The sequence below is a fragment of the Leptidea sinapis genome, chromosome 18, assembly GCF_905404315.1.
Source record: "Leptidea sinapis chromosome 18, ilLepSina1.1, whole genome shotgun sequence".
Classification (NCBI taxonomy): Eukaryota; Metazoa; Arthropoda; class Insecta; order Lepidoptera; family Pieridae; genus Leptidea; species Leptidea sinapis.
The window spans coordinates 4528918-4555806 of record NC_066282.1 but is presented as its reverse complement, the minus strand read 5'-3'; the positions used below and the strand labels follow the sequence as shown (position 1 = coordinate 4555806).

General features: G+C 33.9%; 1 protein-coding gene across 1 annotated transcript in view; it reads right to left on the bottom strand.

The window, feature by feature from the left end:
• The window catches only part of LOC126969410 (thrombospondin type-1 domain-containing protein 7A-like), a 131965-nt gene extending 116722 nt beyond the window's left edge, over positions 1 to 15243 (bottom strand). The window contains exon 1 of the mRNA XM_050814810.1: positions 15124 to 15243. The gene's annotated coding sequence lies outside the window, so the exon portion shown is untranslated. The remainder of the gene's footprint in view (positions 1 to 15123) is intronic.
• Positions 15244 to 26889: the final 11646 nt, after the last annotated feature.

Below are 26889 nucleotides of genomic sequence, written 5' to 3'. Positions count from 1 at the left end.
TTTTGTACGTAATGCATAAACTCGAAAAGTAGTTGACCAATTTTAAATTTTACTTCACTCTTTTATTGGTGTATTTTCACTGAGTAACTGGGCTGTAGGTATTTTGTGTTAAAAAATAACGATCTTAAAAAAGTTGTTAAAAAGAGCAAGTGCACTAAGATTGCAATTTTTACATCTTGATATTTCTACTCGTAGTTTCACATTTTGACTTTCAGCCTGAACGAACTCAAAGCGAGTGACTAGTTATTTATTAAAAATAATATTCTCATATACGCCTCATATCCCCATATATTTGCCCCCTCATATAAAAAAAACGACAAAAAACTTCACTCACACTTCTTTTTGGCTTTTACACTTCTCTAAAGAAATTATCTTTTTAGTAGAGTGTTGATCGTTACGGAATCAACGTGGTGCGGGCAACCACCAAATTTTCGAAGGCTGGCGGTGAATTTGTCTGCTAGGACTAAACTGAAAATAATTATCCCAACATTCCCAAATACAGTTCCAAGGATCAAAGCCACTTAACTTTCAGAAACGTATTTCACAGCTCTAAGGTGCCATTCATGCATTTCAATGAAAAGGTCTGTCTTAACAGATACACAGGTAAGTATATAGATAGACAGAATTACAATGAAATCTTTCCGTTCTGTTCCTTAGAGGTAGAGATTCAGGTTAGTACTTGGAACGACTCAACGTAGATATGGGCCTCTGATATTTATGTACTTCCTGTCTTGTGTAACTAATGCTTGTTGTCGGCTATTAGAAGTGCTCTAAGACCTGCCCGAAAAGTGTAACAATAAAAACGAGCGAAAAAATTGTATTGAAATCCATTACTAAAATGGTTTTGGAAGCAGAAATATTGTATTATAATGAATTCTCTTTGTTCTTTGTTTTATTTCTTCTTTCATTTGTTTTAATACCTATTCGGCTCTTGAACTATTCGACGGGAATTCGCTCAACGATACTTTTGATGGAATTGAAATCGATACTTTTGGAATCTTATTTATAGCTGTTTATAAGTCATAGACTAGTACTGCATTTTTAAATGTCAAATTTAGTTATCGTTAAGCAAACTCATAAAAAAGCAACTGCGAAAAGCCAAGATGCAAGTGACACTTTTTGTCACAAAATAACATATTAACATCAGCATAGTAAGCGAAAGAAAAAAAAAACAAATTTATTTTAATATTGTGCTTTAGGTAAAAATATATAGTAAAAATAACGTTTGCATGTATGTGGTTCAAACCTAAAGTACCTCTTGTCTTAAATCTGGTGCCCTAGTCCACTTACCCAACCGGACTTGTAATCAGTAGTTGAAATTAATAATTCAACCTTATCCCTACTCCGCTGTTATGCGATGTCCAAACTCAAATATGTTTATTCAAAATAGAATATTATATCACTGATTGAAAATCAAAAATTTACACCCATTCAATAAAGTATACCTGAGAAGAACGGGCGCGTGAAACTCAGCGGACTTCTTTTTTTTTTCACCATTTGTTCCGCTGATTTTTAGCAATATTGCGTTATATACGCTTAATACTACTAGTGCTTAAAAATTAAGATTAAAAATAATATTTATAAGTAATAGTAATAGTGACATATATACATATAAAATATTTAAAAAATAAAATAAAAATATATATAATCAAAGATATATATATATACCTATACATATTATAGTAATACACTAAAATATATATTATACCTACTATCTATAATATACACATTTACCTATATATATATATATATTGGGAGCCTGTATTCTATGTATAATTCATATATAAATTTTGTATTTATCTTCTTGCTTCTTCCTTAATATACTTATAACCTGGGATTGAAATGTGGACTGCTTGTCATGAAAAATATCAAAATTTATAAATTATTGATATACATTAATATTGACTATGATTATAATGCAAAGTAAATGAATTGAGCCATATAAAAATGCGAAATTATTTCGGTTTTTAATATTGATTTATTTGTGCACTTATATCTGATACTATAGATAAATAGTAAGTTGTTAAATATAGCTGAACTATAAATTTAGCGGCCGATGTATTAAAGAATCCAATAAACTATTTGTTACAAACATAAAAAAAAAAATCTTATTATTTAAGTTAGCCCGACGTTTCAAGACCTTTCCAGATCTCGTCTTCAGCGGGACTGCTGATGACTTTTACGCCAAATTGTAATGTAAAAATACAGTTACAACTACACGCGTTTTAAACCTTTAAAAGTGTTTTATATAAATGTGTAACACTCGCGTTAATTAAAGAAAATACTATTTGTTACAAATTTTTTATTTAAGATGGCAACCCTAGTTCAAAATGGCGGTTGAAGAGAAGGTAATGAGCGGCAGGAGTGGTCAACCGCCATTACGAGTTCAACACGAATTCGTGTAATAAATGCTCAACTTGTATACTAGCTCTTGGCTCTTATTTACCTGCATTAAAGTCGAATTCGTATTGTGAGGAGTTTCGATAATTATTATAAGAAAAGAAATATTTAGGATTCGAAATTAATGGTTTATTTTTTCTGATTAGATAAATAGAATATTAAATAATAGAACGGTGTGTGTTTATTAAGATAACAAGACAAAAGTGAAAACTTTATCAAGGACTGGTTTATAATATGAAATATTGTGACAATTTTTTTTGCTCTATACTCATTCATGTAATTTGTGTCATAGTTTTCGTGCGTTAAAATGTAAATTAATAATAAAAAACCACAAGAGGTAATGAGTAGAGAAAACGCATCAATTCGTATATATGTACTACATGAAAGTAAATATAGAGCTCTTTATAAACATTATGAACAAGTACTAGCACCCATTCACATGACCCATGGACCAGCCATCGCAATGACAATAATTTAGGGACGGGACGAACAGCCACAACAAGCAATATGTTCTGCAAAAATTATAGGGATCCTTAGTACATCTATATAAGTCCACGCAGAGTTTCGAAAAATACATGCGTTGCTTTAATTAGAATACATATTACCAAATACTATCTCGCATGTATTGAAAATACGAATTACAAAATATTTTTAAGTCGTGTATTTAAAATATAAAATACAAAACTATTTTTATTTGAAATACAAATTACAAAATACAGTCTTCCGTTAGGGTATGTAAATAAATAAAATAGAACTTACCCAGCCCAGTTTATTAATCAATAAAAGAAGAATTTCCTTTCATGAACACTAGATTTTTAAATGTACTACCAGACAAAATGCCTCTTGTTGGGGAATGAATAAAACCTGCTAGAGAAAACAACCTTTCTACTGGTCTCTATGGGCACAATCTTGTATTATATAGTATTAAGACATTTTTTATATTTGGATTCAAGGATGGTAAGCTCTTTGCTTTTATCGTTTAGGAAACTGACTAACAGCCATTTTCAATAACGTATCTCTAGTTACGGATACATTGCTGTCACCGTTTTATGACAAGATCTTATCTATCCATATTATGTCAATATAGTTATACAGCAATTTTCAATAACCTATCTATCCTTAGTTTTACTTACTAGAGGTAGACAAATCTATCCTTTTACGCTTACTTACATTTCAAGAACCTATTAACAGATACGAGTAGCATTGGACTATGCCTATATTGGGCATAACTATGGATAGATTAGATCTTGTCATTAAACGGTGATAGCAATATGTCCGTAACTAGAGATGCGTTATTGAAAACGGCCGTTAGTCGAATGCTTTATGTCGATAGGTTATTGAAATGTAAGTAAGCGTAAAAGCATAGATTTGTGTACCTCTAGTAAGTTACACTAAGGATAGATAGGCTATTGACAACGACCGTAACTCTAACTTAATTTTTGATATCTGTGGTTGTTCGGTCTCCTTGTTCACAAAAACAGTTCATAAAATCATCATCTTAACTAGTACTGTTGCTCCTGCTTCTCCCAGGTATTATTTCATGTTTTTTAATTATTTTCCTCTCATTTTACTTATGAAAGCTATCGAGCGCTCTTTTCTGCAGAACGCACCCATTGAAAGGATTGTTAAATGTGTTTTGAAGCCACAAGTATTTGAAATACTAACAACAAAATACATATTCGTAGTTTAATTACGTATTTTAATTACAAGTAATTCAAATACTGCCCAACCCATACCAGGATACGATATGTCTATTTGGTATAGCAAGACAAAGTAAGTTATTTACGGCAAAAAAATATTATACGCGGGTAAAACCGCGGCTGACACCAAGCTTTGTATTATACTTGTATATTGGTGTAAAGGTGGGCAAGATAAGGTGTGTAAGCATTTCGTAAATTGGCCTAAGTGTAGCAAATGTAGCAGGCCCGGGGACCACTCACGCGGAGCGAGGGCCATCACTAATTCAGTTAGTCGCTAATGTGTTTGATGCCCGCGACTACTCACTGAATACATCAACGAACACTTGCTGCTAACAGCCAGATGTGTACACAAGATTGTGGGACGAAATTATCAAGATATTTTGTAATATAGAGCTCTAATTTGCCATTTGAAACTACTTCTTTTTAACTTCCTTAGCGGCGTTGAGTACTTATCTTGAGATGGGTATAAATTGCACCTTCGCACGAGACGCCACAAGTTAGGATATCATCGCCACCATCTGGATGTGTGGCGGTCCTCTGTAGTGCGGTTTTCAAGGAGCTTTCTTACACGTGGAAGAAAGTTGAAAAAAATTCTTACAAAGCTGTGGAATGAACTTCCTTGTGCGGTGTTTCTGGGACGATACGACATGGGTACCTTCAAATAAAGCGCGTACACCTTCCTTAAAGGCCGGCAACGCTTCTGCCGGAACTGCAACCCGTATTTTTTTTCTGTACAGGACGGTCTTCACTTATCTCGATGTAAGTATCGCCCATGTGCAACAAAATACTTTGTTATTACAGAACGCATCGAGATAGCAAGGCAAGACCTTGGAATAAGTTCTACTGATCAAAATCAGTAGCAGTAGTAAAGCAAACCAATGAAATAAGAATTTGAGGTGTACATGGTGAGACTTTATTAATGAATCAAGTAATGGCCAATTCATCATCAGCCGGAAGACGTCCACTGCTGGACAAAGGCCTCCCCCAAAGATTTTCACGACGATCGGGCCTGCGCTGCCCTCATCCAACGTATCCCAGCGATCTTGATGAAAATATTAATAGCCAATTATTGCTGAGGAATTAAGCCAATGCTGCTCTTTTTTTTATGGAATAGGAGGACAAACGAACGTACAGGTCACCTGGTGTAAAGTGATCACCGCCACCCACATTCTCTTGCAACACCAGAGGAATCACAAGAGCGTTGCCGGCCTTTAAGGAAGGTGTACGCGCTTTTTTTTGAAGGTACCCATGTCGTATCGTCCCGGAAACACCGCACAAGGAAGCTCATTCCACAACTTTGTAGTACGAGGGAGAAAGCTCCTTGAAAACCGCACTGTGGAGGACCGCCACACATCCAGATGGTGGGGATGATATCCTAACTTGTGGCGTGTCGTGCGAAGGTGGAATTCGGCGGCAGGAATCAGGTTAAACAGCTCTTCGGAACACTCCCCCTAATAAATGCGGTGCCAATGCTGATCGTCAAAATATCACCAGAAACCATTAATATCATACAACCTGCAACGTAAGCAATCTCTGTATATATAAGAGATTTCCACGTATATAGTCACTCATCACGATATCTCTGGAACCATTAAAGCTAAAGACTTGAAATTTGGTAGGAATATTCTTTTCACCGAGTAGAGGTCAGCTAAGAATGGACTTTCCAAAATTCCATCAGCAAGAGTTTTTATTATTATGAACAGAACAACATCTGTCGGGTCAGCTAGTTCATAATATTTAAAATCAAAGTCAAGTAATATTTTGCAGTGTTTTCATATAGGTAAAATTTTTAAGATTATCACCGATTCGGAAAGCAGAATATTTTGAGAATAATACTTACATAAGCATTTACTAGGAACATATAACATAGTAAGTTAAGCAAGCTAGATTATGTTAAATTAAACCGCAAATAACTAATTTATAAAACCTAAGAAGGCACAATAACCGATTAAAGCTTAACGAACCGACTGAGCCTTTTTATACACCAAGAGCACTTCGCCCTTATGCCTACCATAGATAATATAGACATATTTTAAAATTTGTGAAAATAATTATATAATCAATAATTCAATCGAGAATAATGCGAAAATGGACATCGCTCAGCGTATGCTGTAGCAAATGCTACAGCGCTGGTTTTCAGCGTAGCCCACTACGAGCCAAACTCGCGCTGTGGCTTAGAAACGTTTGAAATTTTTTTTATATACTTACAGCATAAATGTATACACTTCTACAATAAAGTCCCAGCCACTGTTCAGGCATTGTCTATAAATAAATTTAAATGTTTTATAAAAAAATGGCTCTGTCGTAAATCCTATTACTCCACTGCTGAATATCTAAATGATCGGACAGCCTGGGACTAGATTGTTATTATTTTATAGCAACTGTACAATATTGTATACTTTTATTGAAAAGAGCGCAAAAAAAAAGAATGCTGGAGAGTTTCTTCCGCCGCTTCTTCTCTCTCAGAGCGCCATTTGTTTCCGAAGCGGTAGTAGTATCTAGTAGTATAAGAAATGACATCAAAAAGAATTCTAAAGGAATCAATTTTGAGAAAATAAATGCCTTTTATGCCTTTATGCCTTCATAACACACACTTAAAACTGAAAACCTACCCAAATAACTTATACTACGAAGAATATAATATAATAACTCTGTGCTTCGAATTATTTTTAAATAATGTGCCTTGCCTCTGCCTTTGAAGCATTTTGATTTGCTGCTAAAAGACTTATATATTTATACATATTATAATTAAATATTTTAATACAAAATAGGATATAATATCACTTATTAACAGTGAAAAACTAACAAAAAAAGGTTTGTGTACTTATGTACACGCGTTAGAAGTTATACTTTTTTGGCGTATGGAAATATAAATCAAATTTTCACAGATAGTTAAGATCAAAGATATTATAAACACTCAGCATTTAAGATTAATATAAACAAGTATTTTTTTTTTCTTATTTATACATAAAATTTGTTAATATTCCAGAAATAAAACAAAACGAAAAAAGAAAAATATTTTTTAGAAAATAATGTAATAATTTTTAATTAACGATGTAAATAAATTAAACATACCGACAATTAACCTCAAATCTATAAATGCACTCTAAACAGTTTATTCAAATCAGTTTTATCACTAATATTTAATATATATAGATATACTAATAAATTATTAGTAAATACTATCACTGCCTTATATGTAATTGATTTAATAAAAACACCAAAATAATATTTATTTATTCACACTGTTTAATTGTACTGTTACAAAACACGTGTTCTAAATATAAAAATACTAGAATATACAATTTGAACATAGTTATCGATATTCATGCCACCTAGAACTAACTTCACGATGTAGAATTCAGGTGTCGGTGTGCGCGCGCATCCTAAAAATTCACTCTCATAATTTTTCTCCATCGCGCCAAAAGAAGTATAACTTCAAAAAATTATTGAAAAAGGCATTAGATTGCGGAAATCCATAATTATCCAAATGTTTTGAGCCTTCTTTGGTGTTAATTCCGCCACTAATCGTCTTTAAATAGTTCGACACGTGTTTCACCTCTACACGAGGCATCCTCAGGAGATGCTGACTCCTCAAGTATTGGCGGAATTAACACTAAAGAAGGCTCAAAACATTTTGATAAAAAACTAACACCCAATCCAAAAGGTATGCCTCAGACCTGAGATGAACGGACGCAACAAACTCAGCGGACTTCTTTTTTTTAAATAAAAAATATAGTTACAATGTGAAATAATATAACAAGATTAATTATTTAATCGCCTGTGGGCGGTAGCTCCATTTCCAATATGTGGTATGATTAAGAAAGTCGTTTATGTTATAATAGCCATTACCACATAATGGTTTTTTAAAATTTTTTATGAATTTCATAATTTATTTTGAACATTTTCTGGGATGTTGTTGTAAAAGCATATACAACGCCCCACAAAAGTTATACTAACTCGACTTAGCTGAGTAGTAGGCATTATAAACTTATGTTTGTTCCTAGCGTTAACATTATAGTTATGACCGTTCCTAGCAAAGTAAAGAGGAAGTAAAGTAATCATGTCTTACTTCCAGGAAAGGCATATATTTCGGACCTATATTCGGATTTGGAATCAAGAGTTATAGATAATTATTTATTGATTCGGAGGTTAGGAGAAAATATATGGAAGTTCATTTACGGGTTCGAATCCCGGTAGGTGCAAGCATTTATATGATGAATATAGATGTTTGTTTCCGAGTCATGGATGTTTAAATGTATTTATGTATGATTATATGTATGTTTAAGTAAGTATATTGTATTAAATATATCATTGTCTTGTAAGCCATAACACAGGCTATATATATGCTTAACTTGGGACAAGATAATTTGTGTAAAATGTGTGTCAATATTATTATTATTATTATTATTTACTAGGCTGTATGTATTACCATAGAGCAGGTATATATAGATACTTAGGGATATACAGACCTAGCATAATATCCGTCGCGTATGACATAAACTACCCAATTATTGGCACTTAAAGAAAAATATCCTTCCCATTTAAAAAGAATTATAGAATATATATGAAAATTTTATTTTATAGCACAAATTGCCCGTTATAAATAAATATTGTTGTCGCTTTTATAAATCAGAAGAAAAAACGAGATTTAAATTGATAGGTTTTTATTAATAAATTTTTGATGTTGCATTTCTGATAGATTTTGACCACATGGGAAGCACCAGCTTTCAAATAAAAAAAGAAATATCAAAATCGGTTCCCCAGTCGAAAGTTTTGAGGTAACAAACATAAAAAATACCGAAGAATTGAGAATTTTTTGAAGTCGGTTAAAAATTGTTCACTTTTGCATAATGCATTTAAAATTATCACAAACAGTCACCCCTATTACTTCCTAACGGGAATACGTCGAATTACGAATAACCCTCTATGTATTTCAAAAAATATGTCTAATTATTATAATCCCTACATTATTCTGCTTAAAAAGCCACATAATTATGCATTAGGATAATTAAAAAGCTCCTGAAATATAACAGTAACGTCTGGGCAGAGAAGCGAAACCCGGGCAAATCGATTGGTTTATAAATAGAATCTCACAACCCACACAGTAGTCAATATTGGGGGGTGAAGCCTCTATTTTGTATACGAGGGCTGCACTAAAAGTATCGGAAATCAAGGAAGTGACACAACATTACTATTTAAAAATGTATTTATTGCTTTTCGAAGTATTCTCCGCGAAATTTGACACATTTTTCCATACGATGGAACCAATCATTGAAGCAACCATTCCATTCGGAAGTTGGGGTCTCCAAAATGGCCGTTTTGTAGGCGTCCACAGCTTCTTCAGCTGATGAAAATCTCTGACCACGCAATTTATTCTTTATTTTAGGGAAAGTATAGATATCATTAGGGCTTAGCTCGTAGTTAATGGTGTTTACGAGCTGTTAGCTGGGTGGACCAAGAATTTGTTTTTTAAACAACTGGGAGGCTCCTTTGCACAGGATGCCGGCTATATTATGGGTACCACTACGGCGCCTATTTCTACCGTGAAGCAGTATTGTGTAAGCATTAATGTATTTCGGTCTGAAGGGCGCCGTAGCTAGTGAAATTAATGGGCAAATGAGACTTAACATCTTATGTCTCAAAGTGACGAGCGCAGTTGTAGTGCCGCTCAGAATTTTTGGGGTTTTTCAAGAATCATGAGCGGCACTGCATTATAATGGGCGGGGGGTATCATATAGGTATTCATAAATAAAAAAAAATATGCAAATAAAATTTAAGAAACGACAGAAGTACAAAACTAAAAACAAATCTATTTTTTGTTCTATATCTTTATATATATATATATATATATATATATATATATATATATATATATATATTTATTGTGTGCGTGTGTATGTCACTGAACTCCTCCTAGACGGCTGGACCGATTTTGATGAAGTTTTTGGTTGTTCCAGTGAATTTGAGATTGGTGTGTGCCTTCAGGTGGATTCGAGAATGGTTTAGATTCACTACTGAACCACCTCCTAAGCGGCTGGACCGATTTTGATGATTTTTTGTGTGTTCCAGTGAATTTGAGATCGGTTTGGATTCTCAATTCCGTCCATATAATATAATTCTCCTGCTCATGTGTATGTTAGTGAGCTCCTCCTAACGGCTGGACCGATTTTTCAAATTTAAGACGTGTGTACAGGACAACGTCTGTCGGTTCCACTAGTGTATATATATATCCATAGATAATTTATACATCTAGATAGAGCCCCTTCCTGGCAACGCATGCCAGGCTTAGGTACTAATTTAGTGTGCATGGCAAGTCTCGTATTACACTCACGATGCAAATCAAACTTTGTTTTCATTGCTGTGTGTGTGCGTTGCTGAAATTAGAGGCTAACATTTCGTCACAGTCGCAGCAGTAAAGCAGGACTTTACCAGTGGGTGGCTCCTTTGCACAGGATGCCGGCTAGATTATGGGTACCACAACAGCGCCTATTTCTGCCGTGAAGCAGTAATGTGTAAGCATTACTGTGTTTCGGGCTGAAGGGCGCCGTAGCTAGTGAAATTACTGGGCAAATGAGACTTAACATCTTATGTCTCAAGGTGACCAGAGCAGTTGTAGTGCCGCACATATTTTTTGGCGTTTTTCAAGAATCCTGAGTGGCACTGCATTGTAATGGGCATGGCGCATCAATTACCATCAACTGAACGTCCTGTTAGTCTCATCCCTTATTGTCATAAAAAAAAATTAATATTTTGAGGTGTACAGGTGTAATGGTCAATAATTGCTCCAGAACTAAACCAATGCTGAACGTCAAAATATCAACTGAAACCATTAATATCTGACAACTTGCAACATGTACTCGTTCATAAATATTTAAAATCAAAGTCAAGTAATATTTTTCAGTGTTTTCACATAGGTAACTTTTAAAGATTATCACCGAGTCAAAAAGCAGAATATTTTGAGTATAATTCTCTTCGTCTTAGTCCAGAACTCAAAGTCAAAGTCAAATGAACTTTATTCAATTAGGTTTAAACTAACCGCTTTTAAATCGTCACTACAAATATTTCTTTTAAATTACTGAGTTTACCATATGTTCGTAAAAAGTTGACCTCGTGAGAAGAACATATAAGAAACTGAACGGCCATTCTTTTCAATCAAATAAAGAATCTTACAATGGCTGTAATATTCTTATATATAAAAATGAATTCCTGTTCGTTAGTCTCGCTAAAACTCGAGAACGGCCTGACCGATTTGGCTAATTTTCGTCTTGGAATATTTGTGTAAGTCCAGAGAAGGTTTATAAGGTGAAATAAATGTATATAAAAATAAATATGAAAATGCTCGGAATTGAATAAAAACAACTTTTTTGTTTTTCCTTTGATGGGTCCCCCGTCGTTCAGAAATCAAATTTCAATTTGCATACTTTCAAATGGATAATTATTTAGAATTCTGATATCTCTCTAACTTTCTCAGGAGGGAAATTAATTTTAGTTAACTATAGTTGGTAGATTAACTACAGTAGTTAACTATCTATCAGATTATTTTTATGTAGATTCATAAATCTTCATTCAATATGAAGTTAACAAAGTTTTAAGAAATAAAGATTTTATTATTATCATGTGTGTACGCGGTCGAAGTCGCAGGTATCAGCTAGTATACAAAAAAAATAGGTTGTAAGATGTTGCATGCAATATATGAGTTGTGTTTAAATAGTATAAATTATTTCATAAAGAATTAACTGTTTTTAACCTGATTCCTGCCGCCGAATTTCACCATCGCACGACACGCCACAAGTTAGGATATCATCCCCACCATCTGGATGTGTGGCGGTCCTTCACAGTGCGGTTTTCAAGAAGCTTTCTCCCTCGTACCACAAATCTGTGGAATGAGCTTCCTTGTGCGGTGTTTCCGGGACGATACGACATGGGTACCTTCAAAAAAAGCGCGTACACCTTCCTTAAAGGCCGGCAACGCTCTTGTGATTCCTCTGGTGTTGCAAGAGAATGTGGGCGGCGGTGATCACTTAACACCAGGTGACCCGTACGCTCGTTTGTCCTCCTATTCCATTAAAAAAAAAAAACTGTATAAATATAAATTACCGTATATTGGATGCATCAACCTTTAGAGCTTGAATTCATTGTTTGTGTAAGGATGCTTCGTGAACATGATGGTCGTGATTACGGTCACAATTATTAGTAACCGCGGACTTTATTAAAAAAATCCACTCAGTTATAACTTAATGATTCAGTTAATACGAATAGCCATTATAGCACATGTTTTGCACGATATTGATAACATTAAACCTAAAAAAAAGAATGCTGGGAGAGTTTCTTGCGCCGCTGCTTCTCTCTCAGAGCGCCATTTGTTTCCGAAGCGGTAGTAGTATCTAGTATATTAGAAATAACATCAAAAATAATTCTAAAGGAATTAATTTTGAGAAAATAAATGCCTTCTATGCCTTGTAATAAAATGAAACAATTCTCCAAAATGCAATTGTTGCGTTTGTACCAGTATAACAGTAGTGTATTTACACAATTTTATAACATACTAGCTGACCCAGCAAACGTCGTATTGCCATATAACATATTAAAAAAAAACAATTATTAAAATTTTAATGCAACCGATTTTCAGACCTACCAAATATATCGTGCTACAATTATTGTATTCGATTGCCATCTTGCAACCCTATATCGGTTTGGTGGATGGAACAGAATAATATTAAAATTGTGATACAAAAATAGTTGTAGATCGAAGAAGGGCGAATATTTAAATTTGTATGTATTTTTCAATGCTGAATCATAATTAAATAAAAATAAAAAAAATCGGGTCGGGTTAACTAAAATAAAAATGTAACTTTTACGCAAACATTTAATGTAAAACCGTTACAATTATACGCGTATTTAAATAAAAAAAGATTTTGGGGTGGACTACCCGTAACATTTAGGGGGATGAAAAATAGATAGTAGCCGATTCTTAGACCTATTGAATCTGCATATAAAATTTGGTAAAAATCGGTAAAGCCGTTTCGGAGGAGTAACTATGCTATTGAGCCAATACTTTTTTAATGAAAAAATAAGATTGCAAAAGATAGAACAAGAGCCATAACTCAGAACCGGTTGTCGATTCTCCGGGCCTGCAACGTGTACGGCGAACGAACTGCCGATTACCTAATACCTCGCTTGCTAAATAAGCTGCCCTCCAGTGAGCGGCAAAATTTAAATACTAAAAACATTAATTATAGAATAAAGGATTACCTATTACATAAATTATAGCAGCTAAGAGAATTTGAACCTGCTAAGTAATATTTATAAATTATATTTATTCGTTTTTAAGTCTTTTAAAATATTTTCACTGTGTTCATTTAATTTATAGTATAAGTTGTTGTTGAGTTGTGACGTATTATTAAGTGTTATTAGCATTAGTTGTTAACCTTTGTGGTTTTTTTAGATGCTAATTTGACCTAGTTTTATATCGGTATATGTAATATGATAAATAAATAAAAAAAAACTAACATTGTGACACGAGAATTTTATATATAAGACTAGCTGACCCAGCAAACGTTGTATTGCCGATATTAAAATCGCGATACAAAAGTAACTGTTGTCCGTAGATGGGTGAAAATTTGAAGTTGTATGTATTTTTTAATGCTGACTCATAACCAAACAAATTTAAAAAAAATGTAAAAAAATTAAAAAAAAATGGTTTGGACCACTCTTAACATTTAGGGGGATGAAAAAGAGATGTTGTCCCATTATCAGACCTACCCAATGTGCACTCGAAATTTCATGAGAATCAGTCAAGCCGTTTCGAAGGAGTTTAAATACAAACACCGCGACATGAGAATTTTATATACTTATAACTTATATTTTGCAAGTCAATAGACGAAACTTATTGGTTTATCAATAATATTATGTAAATTTTATAAAATCTTAAATACAATATTTCTTGCAAATAAAATTTCATTTCGTTTGATTTCTCTCTCTCTTCTCTCAGCTCTTCATTAGCATTTTGGTCACTCCGCATTTAAATATCTTTGTTAAAAATATTATATACAATTTGCTTTGTTTTCAACAATGCGTGTAGTTATTACGATCTGAGTACCGGAGAAACTTAACTTGTCAATTATTTTTGTAAAGTTTCCTAAATGTAAAATAAATCTCTCGTGATTTGATCTCTTGCGTTCATGGCGTAATAATAATAAGGACATTGCCTTGAATATGTTAAGTAACTACCAAAAAAAAATAAGAAAAAAAAATAATATTAATTTTGCATTATATTTTTGCTTGTAACTAATTCTAGTAGGCTTCATAAGATACATAATAGCTTTAAGGGTAAATGTATACACTTCTATAATAAAGTCCCAGCCAATGTTCAGGCATTATCATTATAAATAAATTTAAATGTTTTATAAAAAAATGGCTCTGTCGTATTACTCCACTGCTGAATATCTAAATGATCGGACAGCCTGGGAGTAGATTGTGATTATTTTATAGCAATAGAAGTGACTGTACAATATTGTATATTTTTATTCAAAAGAGCACAAAAATAGAATCCTGGGAGAGTTTCTTGCACCGCTTCTTCTCTCTCGGAGCGCCATTTGTTTCCGAAGCGGTAGTAGTATCTAGTAGTTATAAGAAATGACATCAAAAAGAATTCTAAAGGAATCAATTTTGAGAAAATAAATTCCTTTTATGCCTTTTATGCCACTTGTATTACACAGCCTGTTACAATTTTATTATATATTTAGTAGATTAGTATAATCAGTGCCGTATTCAGAGAAATCTATTGTTGTGATTGTTGTTAGAGAACAAAAGAATCCATCCTCAATGCTAGTATTATTCACAAATTCACAATAGCCTAACAGTATCTCTTCGGAATTAAAAATTTGCATGAAAAATAAATTATTATCAATATTATGTGTAAAATACTGAAACAAAACTTTCGGGGCATCCTTTATTTAAATAAGAAAGAATATTAAATAAAAAATACAATTATCAAAATTAAAGTTTTAATGCAACTTACCTTGCAGCTTCTATTGCATTTCTACTAACACCAAATACAGCAGAGTACCATAATATGAATTGTTTTTTTTTAAATAACCTAAAGTACGACTGTGTGCTCTCGCGACGCGTCGAGCACTGTCCACGTTGCCTTCCCCTCGTCGATGTAGCAAAGATTAAAAGTCTGAAATAACAGAGAACCTTTATCGAAAACGTAATATGCCTATGATTATTATTTTCCTTTCTAAAATATACATTGACTGTAAGTTTTAATAACAATGTTTATATATTTGCAATATCTTTTTAATATTATTACTTAATATGCTACTTAAGTGAAAGCAAACACTAGGTGGAAGTGTATCATGAATACTGGCAACATTTACGCGTGAGACAGCTAGACTGGTTCTTGCGCTTGGGGTTCTAATAGATTTATCGATATAAGATACGTACTTCGTAGAATCCCTGCGCCTCGGGGCTTTACGGGCCAAATGCTTGAGACACCAAACTGCACAAAAAATTAAGGTGAAAGTCATATATATATGCCATTTGCTGTCTTTAGCAGCTGATACAGAAATCCCAGTAATGACTGAAGCATGGACATGAGAAGGAACGAGCTAAGCGACTAAGTGGCGTCCCACAAACCCTCTCCATCGGACGGATGCTACAGCAATCAGCAATAATCCCAATTGGCTCTAAACATACGGTACAGCATAATTTATAAATTGTATTTTTTTGTAATAAGCCTACTAAGTCATAAGTAAGATAATTTCAGCTCAAATAAGTAGTAAAGTAATTTATTAATCTGTATTGTGATTTCAATATGTTGCTCGAGAAATCAAATTTACTGCAATATTTAATTGTTTTCCGTAACCATAAATACATTCCACACTTTATTAAAGTTTAGTATAATCTAACTATTTGTAAATTGCCATGTCTGTATAATAGGTAATAATCTATGGGCGGGCGTGCGGGGAGTGTTTCGGAGCTGCGCGCTCTGTACGGAAGCCGCGCGCCCTTTGCAGACCATTGTTTAGTCAGCGGTTGAGTCTCTGGTCATTTCGTGATTATTACTGCTCTTCTCTCTGATGGTGCATTATTTAATCACGGGACTAAACCCATCCCTTACTTTAAATATAAAATAGAGAGAGAAACATAATGCTCAAAGATTACTTCTGCAGGTTTCCTGTATATCTTCTAAATGTACGTAGGGCGTTTTAATGAAAAGTAAATATGCGTATCTTTTATTAAATCTAATTTTATTCGACTGAAACATCTTTTGTCTTAAATCAATATTCCTTTCTTTAAAAAAAACCACAAACATATGACAATAAACACCTAAAATCTCATGTACAGTCGCGACCATAGCTTCTTCATTTCCGAATCTCTGTTCTTTTATATAATCCTTAAATATTAGGAACAGATGTATATCACCGGAGCATAGGTGGGGTGAATATGGAGGATGCTCAGGTATTGCAGCCATCGGTAGCACCATAGGACAAAGCAAACATAAGAAATGCAAGTCAGGGCATTATCTTGATGGAACAAAACAATTTTTGCTAGTTTCATCACCGTATCTCATGATTGATTATTGGTTCTGGATATAAAGAGCCAGTTACTATAGCTCCTTATTATTATTATTATATGAATAGGTTGGCTATTTGTCTAGTTCTAATAATTCCTAGTAATTGTGTTCGCCACTCATACTTATTGCTCGTCGTCAAGCCCTGCAGCCTTTACAAACCGTAGTATCTTCTTGACGCGAGCATTACAAACGTCATCAGTAGCAAGGTGTAGTCACCAAGGATGGTGTTACGCTTATGCATTAGTTGGCTACAGTCGCAGAGATAAAGAGGCGTTTCGTCAGCCTCAAGGCAATCTCTGCAAGTTTTATCGTTTTTGAAACTACTATAGCTCCTTGTTAGAGATAGTCAATCCATGACCAATCCTTGGCTAGCTTAGAAAATATCTCTATGATTTTGTAACTTACTCGCTTTAAAGGAGATTGAAACGCTGGAAGCGTTCCTGGGTACAGGTACAATATGAAAGTGGCACAATTTAAAAGCTTACAGTTAAAAATTCCATAATTGAAAATTTTGCAAGATTTGTCAATCTAGAAGCTGAGTAATCGAAGGTATAAAAATGGGGCACAATAAAATAATTGTCCAGTTCTGTTTTCTCCTAAGAAAATAATATATTTTATTCATAACATGGTCATTTGAACATAAAATAATTATGCACCTAACTAACTTACTTAAAATAAACCTCTCACCTTATTTAAAATAAAACAACTGGATCTTAATGTTATTTTAATCGATTAAATATTCATTCGATTACAATTTAATCGATTTTCTTTATTTCTATAATCACAATTTGTAGATTGCAAAATGAGCTTGTTTTTTGTATTTTATCTCAGAAAAATATACCTTTTTTTTAGAAGTATATTTCAAATTGTTAACATCAGGCCCAAAAGTCCCATTCTCCTTTCTTAGGGATGATGTTCGAGGTTTTCCTGTTGTAACTAAAAATGTTTTTGATCAGTATAATTTGCTTTTGTGAATCGGTAAGTATTCCAGGATCCCAGTGGGCAATAACTTTTTTTTTATCTCTAAGCGTTCATGTAAAATGCTATGCACACTACCAGTCGGATCTTTGTTTACTCGCCTATAGAACGTACTGTGATGAAAACATTTGGTTGTTCACTACTATTGTTGGGTAACCCGAGCGAGGGTCACTTTTGGTGTATGTTCTTCCACGTTTAAATTCGAAGTTCCAACGTGCAACTATAGAATATGATGGAGGATTAGCAATAAAAAAAATATCATGCAAACCTCAATTAACTTGTTCCATTCTAAAAAAAATATTAAACACAGATACTTACTCAATAACCGTACGACATCCAATTTTATCCATTTTCCAACTAACTATGGAGGGTAAAGGTAAGGAGAATCATCTGTGTATATGATACAAAAACTACGTTAAAAAAAACCGACTTTAAAAACTGAAAAGTATAAAATAACTTTGTAAAGAATTAATTTAATATACCTCTTATGCATACCTTACCTTATATACATATATATTATATACCTTTAATATTGAAAAAATACTACTTTTGATAGGTTTAAAGTCGGTGCCAAGCCAAATGTAAATAGAAGGTAGTCGGTTTTTTTAAACGTACATTTTTTATCTTTTACTCTTTAGTGTATGTTATAGTTTGTTCTGTAAACTACAGTAGGATTTTTCTAGATTACATCAGGTATACTACTTCTGTTTAATATATTGTCATATATTAAACAGAATTTCGGGAAAGGAAAAAAAGGAATCGACTTCGAAAAAACGCTGCTCGAAACTCTATTTCACATTCTTGTAAGACACTGGAATATCATGAAGAAGGTTTGTTAGCTTTGAATAACAGGTAGCCCACTTATCGGGACACGAGTTAATACTTTATAATAATAAATAATCAACATAAATGAAAATTCCTTAAAAAAGCCGTACACAAATTATAATTATATCATCCACTTAGAAGTCGGTTAAAAAGTGTCCTTAGAGTGGCGCTCCGTTAGCATCAGTGTAGATCTTAATAGAAGCGCCAAATATAAAATCACTCTAGGTGCACGTTTCACTATAATAATTCTTTAAGGTTATATTTACTATATTATTTTGAACAACGTAAGTTGTTGAAATTTTCAATAATTAACTACTTTAACTCAGCATACTTCAGTCCGTTTACAATTGCTACATTCACCATACTTCATACCATACCCTGTCCCTACACCAGCGCCTTTGTGGAAGCAATTTGAACTGTTATTTACAGCATAAACTGGACACTTTTTCAACTTTTCTCCCTGAGAGAGATGATTCTCCTTGTCTCTACACTCCATATAACAAACGAACAAGAGAAATTCTTTTCGTTCGGGACTCGAACCACCTGAGAATTGAACAAAGCATACAAAATGTTATCAATACGTCTCTCGAACGGTTGATTAACTTGGAAGAGCAATCACACGACACGTGAGAGTTCACGGGTTCGAGTCGTACTTACAATATATGTAAACTTATGTAACAAAAATACCAATGACTTACAAGAGTAAGTTAAGCGAGCATGACGAAGCCTGTTTGATATTATAATTCTTGATTGAAAACACGAACTCAATAATTCCATCGGAAATAAAAAACACATTATATATATACAGACTGCTTGACAACACACAGATTACACAAAAGGCAAGCCACACCTCGCAATCGATGTCACGTCGGTTCCACATTTGATAAAATACTTTTGTGATCAAACAATAGACGTTTAGCTGTCTACCAACTTTATTTACAGGCTGTTTCTGTTTGCGCGGACTCCGTTGTTTGGATTCAGCAATCTCGGTTACAAGTTTACAACGAACGATGTATTGTTGCTAGGAGATGTGATTGAAAACATTTTTTTTTAAAGTTCTTTATTCAAGTATAAATATATAGAAAGTATATTACTTGACACAGTCAAAGAAATAACAATCTTATATTTAATACATTTCAACGGCGACATTTCCTTATAGAAACGATATGATAAATGAGTATGTATTAACATCGGACATATATAAAACTTAAAATATTAACAGATATTTTATTTTATAATGTGTACCTTTGGAGAGGTAGGTAACACATGTTTACTGAAATATTCATAATGTATAGCTAGGTATTAAGCAATCATTAATTTATTACTGATGGCACAGGTAATAAGTTAATCCCAATAATTAATTGAAGGTAGGTTGAAAATAAAATACTTGTAACGTTTTCTTCGAAGCGGTGATTAACTTGTGCATGTTTCATTATTCTCAAATAAAATCTCAGTAAAATACAATTACTAAACTACTAATTTATAGTTAATAAATCATTGTATTCGATTGATACGATACGAATACTAAATATGACAGTAATCACAATCCTCATGTCCATGAAGCATCATTACACAAGCAATGAATTCAATCTAAATAGATTGAAGCATCCAATATTTAACGATATTTTATATTTATTTAGTTTATTATTAAATTTTTGGAAAATAATTGATATTTAAAATGCTTTTTATAAACTGATTCATATTATATGGGATGTAGTTTGCAAACTTATTTGTTATGTATTTCAGCTATTATAAAATCTCATTGATTTAAATAACTGGCCGTCAAGTTTCTTGTTTATTTTTCTTACAAGTTCTACAATCACCAAACATTAAAAATTTACAAATCTTCCATGGAAGATTCAGTAATTTAAATGATATTAATAATTAAAAGATAATTAAAAATTAGTTTAGCTACGTCACTACGTATTTATACTTAACTTTGTTTTAGTGTGCATGCGTTGTTGAGAACGGATGAGTCTACGAGTCGGCAGCATTCCAGCAGAGCTGAGAGCAAAACCCTAATCGTTAACTCACAAGAACCCCACTATAGCGAGGGTCTTTATGAAGACGTCCAGACTCTCGACCCGCAAGCTTCTATAGAGTCTAGATCATCACGTGTTCCTGTGAAGTGTTTTTTTTTTATATGATAGGGGGCAAACGGGCAAGATGCTCACAGAATGGGGAGAGGTGAGGCAACCGCCCATAGACATCCGCATCAACAGGTGTGTCAAGAAATGCGTTGCCGGCCTATAAGGTATGCTTTTTTCTTGAAGGTCCCTAAGTCGTATCTGTTCACGAAGTTACTGTGCAGTCAAGTGAAAGAAGCTGGTACTGGGGAGCACCCACCCAGAGGTGAGAACAGTACTCCATGTGAGGCTGAATTCGCGCCTAATAGTGATGAAGCGGACATTTTTTAAAGTATCGTGGACTTAACATAAAAGAAAAAGGTAGCGATAGCTTTCCACCGACGATACTAGTATTTAAAATCACACGCTGGAGACTGAGACATTTTAAAATGCTTCTGCGTTTCCTCTGGTGTTGCAAGAGAATGTGAGCGGCGGAGATTAGTTAACATCAGTTGACCCGTATGCACATTTGTCCTCCTCTAGCATTAAAAAAAACTGATTAGTCGGTTGATGGTTAACGTAGAAACATTAATAATAGCCCTTTGAAAATATTGTATGGAATGGCGAAAGGAAATAATACAATGAAAGTAATATATCACTGGCTTCACATTAATCTAACAGTCTGCGCTCTGCACGGCAACACTTGCCGCTATACTGAATATTAATAGCATACATATATATTGTTCAGTTGTAAGCTTTTACTTAGTTATACATTCTCGTTCGTATCTAATTGCATAAAATAATACTTTTATTAAATTTATTATTTCATTTTTTTGAATAAAAGTGCCTGTTTTGTTAGTATTATTAGTTACTAGTTGACCCGACAGACGTTGTTCTGTATATAATAAATAAAATAATGTTTTTATATGAATTTGTCAATAATATATCATAACATCAAAAATTACTTCGTAAAATATGCACCCTGATGTCGTAACTGTCAAACCGTGCGTCAATAAATTCTCTCATAGAAATTATGTATGGATACATCAAAGGATAAACAAATTTGTTGTTTTTATTTAATTTAGCAGCATTTTCCTATTTATTCACCTTTTAAACCTTCTCTGGACTTCCACAAATAATTCAAGAATCAAGACCAAAATTAACCAAATCGGTCCAGCCGTTCTCGAGTTTTAGCGAGACTAACGAACATCAATTTATTTATATATATATATAGATATATTATTTTCGTTATAAGTACCGTCTTTAGCGATAAAAGCGTCTTCCATTGATATCCACTCGTTCCCACTTCGCGCAATTCTTGTCCACATCTTTCCTGCTGTTTCTACTATGTCATCGCTCCATCTCTTTCTATGCCTGCCTCGATTTCGTTTCCTATTCATAGGGTACCAGTTCAATACTACTTTAGGTTAGAGACCATGTCTGACAAGCGTGAGGCAAGGCATCAAATAATATACTAATTCAATAATAATGGATCTCGGAACTACAAACATTTTTTATTTATCATATATCATAAATACTTATGTATTTTGAAATAATAAAAATGTCAAAGTTGTAGTTTGGAAAATTAACGATAAAATACACTTCAAAAAGAGGAAAAATCGATGTAGAAGTAAAAAAATTGTTCATGGCGAATCATATAATAATTTGGTACAGTTTAATTTTTGTACTATAATTTATTTATTTATTTCAGAGAACTCCCACATTAATAAACTAATAACATTTACAATATTATTTATATCTATAACTGTGTTAACCCGAACTCGCATTGCATAGTCGAGCTCAAAGACTAAGAATATACTAGCGTATAGCGACTATAGTAACCAGTGGGAGGGTCCTTTGCACAGGATGCAGGATCCTAGATTATGGTATTACGCCGTAGCTAGTGAAATAACTGGGCAAATGAGATTTAACATCTTATGTCTCAAGGAGACGGCGCCCTTCAAACCGAAACACAGTAACTTTTACACATTAATGCTTCACGGCAGAAATAGGCGCCGTTGTGGTATCCATAATCTAGCCGGCTTCCTGTACAAAGGAGCCTCCCACTGGCCCCGTGTTTAGGGAACTATTAACGTAAGCGTACCAAACAATGCATAAGCTTGGAGTGGAGACAACTGAGAGCCCTCACGTGTTTCCTCTCAGGCCACTGCAGGCTGAACGGGCACCTAGCCAGAATAGGTCTCAGTGAATCAAACCTATGCAGATTCCGCTGCGAAGCCACTGAAGACCCCAAACACATCCTTCAGGAATGCAAGACCATTGCCAGATTGCCGGGGGTGTCTTTAAACACCTTTACTCAAAGCAGAGGACGTGCCCTGGATCCTACGCTTCTTAAAAGTAATAGGTCTTGAGAATAAAATTAAAATCCTAGTCGTTTCATAGTCAGTAGTCTCGATTTTTCCACAGATCATTTGTTGTTTTTTGGACGTAGGAAGTCGAGGGTAGGCACACGAGCGCAAGCAGGGGGCACAATAGATCCTAGGATTTAAGTGCATCTAAATCCCCTACTCATAATAAAAGTATATATTGTGTTCGACATACTAATGTCGACCACAAATGCCATGTCAAAAAAAATTAATCATGACGCATCGTGATTTTGTTTGTCTCTAGCTAATACATATTAGTGAGAGAGAGTTTATTCTCTCTCATAGCAGGATACGGTGGTATTTAAATGATATCAAAAATAATTCTAAAGAAATCTCTTTTTCAAAGATTTTCATTTAAAAGTGCCGTGACCCTAAGAATATAATAATATGCGCAAAAGAAACGAACAAATAAAAAAATAAGCAAGTCTTTCCATCATGGCAACATCAAACACAATCTTCACACCCTTTCTTCGCATCCGTCGTGTCTTGTTGAAAACGTTGTGAATGGTGCTTCATTTTTAACGAGCCAGGTGTGAGCCGCTGGGAGTCCGGCGCTGTGTGATCGATACTTTACTGGGACCTGAAGTTTATATGTACTTTTAGCTAGATTGATTCAGTCTATTCAGTCTCATACCAGATTCAGATTTCAGCGAGTGAACATCTCGTTAGGATGCCTCATATAGAGGCGAAACACGTGTGGAATTGGTTGAAGACAAATCTTAGCGACATTAACACGCAAGAACACTCATAACATATGGATTTTATTATGGATTTCCGCAAAATAACGTCTAATTCATTAATTTATTTATTGTAATAGCATTAATGGCTAGACTAGGTAGATAGTCATCCTAGGATACACAATATCAATAAATATTGCTAATAAAGGAAGAAGTTGAGAGAAAACGCCCGGAACTGATAAATGGAAAGGTTGTAGTCGTTCATCACGGTAAAGCTAGACCACACAATCGTAACTTTAGCCACTCAGCAAAAAGCAAGAGAGTTTGGAGGTATTATGCGACGTTTTTTGCTCAGAAATCCCGTGACAGCTATAGCAACAGAATCATATCACTACCAACAAGCACGGACTAGTAAAAAAATAAGGACTCCGTGTCATCTTACATAACAGTGTAGCACCAAAACAAGCCGATTAACGTGTAAATATATAGCCCTACGCACACACTTACACTACTACAGGCCGATAGGCGGCCATTATGAGAATTATCACCGTCTGTGACAGATCAGTTTGCGTCTCAATAAAATATTTTTAAAAAGGCCGTCGTGTGTTGTTGAATAGTGTAATAACGATACTTTATAAGTATTTGTGGTCATATATGATTATTTAAGGGAGAAAAAATTGCGTAATTAGTATCCTCCGTAACCGCACACACACTAGCATAACGGTGCTTCACTGGCTTTAATATCACGGCGCGGAGTCCTTCTTTTTTTACTCGTCCGTGCTAACAAGTTGGCAAAACGTCATTGAAAGATAACACATTTGTACTGTAATTAAAAGTAATCAAACTTAAAAAAAATCTAGAATTTCATATGAAATGCGAAGAAATCTATATTTGTTACTGTCTTGATGCGCTGCCTTACACAGCGTTGAATAACGTATTAAGCAGAGTTTTCGTTCAGTAGTGTTATGACCGCACTTTGAATACAACGCCACGCAATGACAAAGCATTAAAATCGTAAACCGCAATTTACCTTTCATTCAATCAACACAAACATAAAAAAATACACTATTATTTAAACATCGATCAAAGTTACAACGAACTACAAGAGCTTTTATAAATGTTACTTGCTGCTACGGAACCCTTCATGGGCGAGTCCGACTCGCACTTGGCCGCTTTTTATTCTATATTAACAATGACGTATGTATAGAACGTCATTGTATATGATAGTGGTAATTTTATTGTAAATATAGTTATAAGATTTGATTTAATCTAATATATTATAAAATTCTCGTGTCGCGGTGTTTGTAGTTATACTCCTCCGAAACGGCTTGACCGATTCTCATGAAATTTTGTGTGCATATTGGGTAGGTCTGATAATCGGACAACATCTATTTTTCATCCCCCTAAATGTTAAGGGTAGTCTACCCCAAATTTTTAATTTTTAGATAAATTATTTATTTTTTATTTTTTTATGATACAACTTTAAAAAATACATACAACATCAAATTTTCACCCGTCTACAATAAACATCTATTTTTATATCGGGATTATTATATTATTCTGTTACATCCAGAGATCCGCAATGGGGTTGCAAGATGTCAATGGATTTTTTTATTAATACTTTATATGGCAATACAACGTTTGCTGGGTCAGCTATTATAAGCTCCTTCACTTCTGGGATACAAGATCAAACCCGTGCATCTTATCAACGCTCTTACCACTGTACTGGAAGATTGGCTTCGTTGGTAAGAGTTCTGGGGCGTATCCCGAGCAGCGTCGGTTAAAATGTTTCGTCCATATAATTAAAATTGAATAGGTAATCAATATTACTGTTTGACTATTCAAACGTTCGTCAATGTATAGCTAAAAATTCGTCAGAATAAAACCGACGAACTAATAATTTCAACACTAATAATCGGATAGAGAAAGTAGTAAGGTTGTAATAGAACAAAAGAACCGTTGTTAATCAAATGGCGGAGCGCTACCGAGATATTTCTCATTGCGTTTTACTTTTTTGTCTGCCTTCAAGATCCTTTCACAGCACGCTACTGAAATTGGATGCATTCTGTGCTATTGCATTTTGGTTACTACTAAGCGAACTCGATAGAGACAGAATATTTGACATAAAATAAATTTGTTTTCGATTTCATCAATTTTATCGTTTCAATTTAATATATAAAGCCTATTTTCGTTATTAGATTAGATACATCATCATCATCATCCGACCGATCCCAAAGATTTCCACGACGATCGGTCCTACGCTGCTTTCATCCAACGTATTCTTACAATAGCTGTTTAAACACAACAAATTAGTTTATAAGGTGCTGCAGCCAATATTATATGAATCATGTTCGGAGATAAAAACCGTTATAGATATCAATAATTAAAAAAGAATTTATAAAAAAGTATGTGTGTCACCTTCGACACACGACTGGAGTATACTCCTCAAGAACGATTATCTTTGAACATGTACTAAACAAAATCAAGTCCAATGGAGTCGGTTACAAACAGACATACAGCAGAACCTAATAAAAGCGTATTAATTAAAAATTCTATAAATATCAAATAAATCCTTAACACTCAAAATATGTCAGGAAACGCCCAAACACAACTCTTGTTAAAAGCGGAACTCAAAGTTCCAATTTTAAAAGGTCCATCAAGGAAGTTTCATTTTGGCACACCCTAATAGGTATAATATACTACATGCGTCAGCTATCACGCAGTATACTGTGTATGCTGGCTACACACAACACAAGTACACACACACACACACACAACTAAAAAGTGAAAGGTGCGCGAGAAATGATGCGCACCAAAAATTTTATGAGTAGGTTTTACTCCATATTTTTCTCATACCGGGCGCCTTATATGAAAATCGATTCTTAAGGAATAAACTCCAAAAATTTACTCTATAAATATACATTATCGTATATTAATTGATACGCTAAACTTTATAGCTTGAATCCATTATTATTGTGAACATTTCAATAATAGTTCATGTGAGTTTGCTAGGAATTTTGAAGCTTTAGCTTAACCTTGTTCTGAATAACGATTTTTTATATTCAATACTTGATGTTACTTTTTTTTATGAAAATACGGGATGAGACGAGCAGGACGTTTAGCTGATGGTAATTGATATGCCCTGCCCATTACAATGCAGTCGTACTCCGGATTCTTGAAAAGTCAAAAATTCTGAGTGGCACTACAATTGCGTTCGTCACCTTCAGACGTAAGATGTAGTCTCATTTGCCCAGTAATTTCACTAGCTACGCC